Raw genomic sequence first — 2,660 nt, 5'->3', positions numbered from 1 at the left:
CTCCCCAGCCAAAGCCATTCCCTCCCAGCATTCCCGCTGCTCCATAAATTACCCGCTGACAGCTTTAATTTGTGCAAACGAGGCCTGGGCGCTGCTGGCAGCCCTGCTCTAATAAGGTCAATATATATTCATGGATGTGCCAGGGAACAGGGAAAAACGGGAATGCGGCTCCAGAGCGGGAACGAGGGAAAGCTGCGGCTCCTCCTCGGGGCTCTTGGCTCATCAGCCATGCATGGCAGGAGCGGGGCTGGGATTTCACTCCAGCACTGGCAGGGAGCTGGGAATGCTTTCATTCCCTGCCAATCGCGGGGAGCTGATGTTCCCCGAGCCCTGCAGGGGTTGGTTGGTTGGTTCCTGGGATTTTTTTTTTATGGATTTTTTTGGGGGTTGTGGTTGACCATTGGAAGGTGAGCTCCTGCTGAGAGAAGTTTCCAGGGAGATCAGAGCCACTTCCAGAACCTTCCAGGAGAGCTGGAAAGGGGATTGGGATGAGTGGTGGAGGGACAGGACACAGGGAATGGCTTCCCACTGCCAGAGGGCAGGGCTGGATGGGATATTGGGAATTGGGAATTGTTTCCTGGGAAGGGATGGAATTCCCAGAGAAGCCATGGCTGCCCCTGGATCCCTGGAATGTCCAAGGCCAGGCTGGAGCAGGAGGAGCAGGTTTTCCTTTGGAATTCGAGTGGCCAATCCATGGGATGCAGGACAGGGCTGGATCCACATCCTGGGATTCTGGGCAGTGGGAGGAGCAGGAGGAGCCACCCATGGGCTCCAGGAGCTTTTCCAATCTTGGGATCCCGCAGGAATTCTGGGCTTCTGCCAGCCCCTTCCCACCTTGGCAAACCGCAGCAGCTGGCCCTGGGATTTTGGGAGCCTGAGCTTCCTTCTGGAGCCACACGGATCTGCTGGGACATCCCACGGGTTTGTCCAGCATCCCTGCTGCCTTCCTGGAAACCCTTTGGTTTTCCCAGAGCCACTGAAGGGTCTGTGCCTCTCTTGGCATGCTCCCTGGAGTGCCAGCGCCGTGTCCCCTCCGTGGTGACATCCCTGAGCAGGGCCACACCTCCATCCCGGCCTCCTTGGCTCGGGATCATCCCAAATTCCTTTGTGCCACCTGGGTGGCGCATTCCCAGCTCCCGTGGCTGTTCCTGGGAGGGGATCTTTGGGAAAAGGGCCACGGGAGGAACCGGGGATGTTTGGTCAGGCCCGTGTTGACTTTGGGAGCCGCTGAGCAAACACCGAGCGTGGGGAAATCCAACAAACACCGCTCCAGAGGCACCATAATCGGCTTAAAATCCAAGGATAATTACCCGAGCCCAAAGCTCCTGCATCTCAAAGCTCCGGCACCTGCCAGGCATTGGAATTAGCTGGGGAAGACAACCTTGGGAGCCGGGATCCACCCCCAGCTCCTGAAACCAGGAATGGAAACAGCCCGAGGAAAAGGAGCCCAGCACTGGTGCTGCCCCAGTCCCGACCCAAATTCACTGAGGAAAAGCTCTTGGAGAGGTGGGACGGGATCAAATCCTGGATCAGAGCTCCCCTTCACCCAGAAGGAATGGATGCCCAATCATCCCTGGATTCCAAATCATCCCTGGATTCAGCAGGCGGCGGGAAAAGCCCTGGAGTGATTTTCTCTTCCTACCAATAGCTCCAGGTTAAACCCGTTGCATTTTCCCGGGAATGTGGCCACTCCCAGGCAGATCCCTGATTAACCAGGGCAGGTGGATCCAGCCAGCATTCCCAGGTTTTTTGGGATCGGATCACAAGCGAGGGAAGGTGTCAGGAGCTGCTGGAATGTTCGCAAATTCAAAGTAATGAAACAGCTCCGGGCTGGTGAATTATTAAGGATTTTTCCCAGGTTTTTGATCTTTTATTCCCTTTATTAAATGTGGAAGTCAGGGATCAGGGAGCTGCTTCCCTTCTTCCTGCTTTCCCAAAAGAGGCGGAGAGGAGGGAAAGGCAAATCCCAGGATGGGGTGGGATGGGATGGGATGCATGAACCTGAGCATCCCATGGAGCATTTCCCAGGATTTGGAGGTGCCGGAGGGACACTCAGCTGGATTTTCCCACTGAATTTATTTCTCCAAAGGAGGACCAACGTTTTAATCCTGGAATTCTTTTGGGAAAGGACCTTAAAGCTCATCCCATTCCACCCTCTGAGGGACACCTTCCACTAATCCAGGTTGCTCCAACCTGGCCTAGATCACTTCCAAGGGATGGGAATATAATATTCCAAGCTTAATTATCCTTTAAATAAAACAGGAATGTGACATTCCCACCCCCTGAGTGGTGCCAATCTAGCACCACATTCCCAAAACAAATCCTTCCCAACTTTAAAATCTTGGAGGAAAGCTGGATCCAATTGGAAGAGAAAATTAATGGCAAATCCTTGGAACCACATGAAGAGTTCCTTGGAAAGCGGCTCAACATGGAAACAATTGGAAAAGCCTGGAATATAAATATTTGTCCTTCCCGGTGCCAGAGCAGCAGGAAAAATGAGGAGAGGTTGGCACGGGAGCTTTCCATAAACACCAGCTCCAAAGGCCGGCCTTGGATGCATGGAATTGTTGGTCAATTTTTCCATTTCCTTCATCCAGAGAGAATTAAACATGCAGGAGATGCCAGGAGCTGATGGGTTCTGAGGGAACGTTGCACAATGG

This window comes from Geospiza fortis, unplaced genomic scaffold, assembly GCF_000277835.1.
Source record: "Geospiza fortis unplaced genomic scaffold, GeoFor_1.0 scaffold2, whole genome shotgun sequence".
NCBI classification, from domain to species: domain Eukaryota; kingdom Metazoa; phylum Chordata; class Aves; order Passeriformes; family Thraupidae; genus Geospiza; species Geospiza fortis.
Note: the sequence above shows the minus strand (reverse complement) of the source record.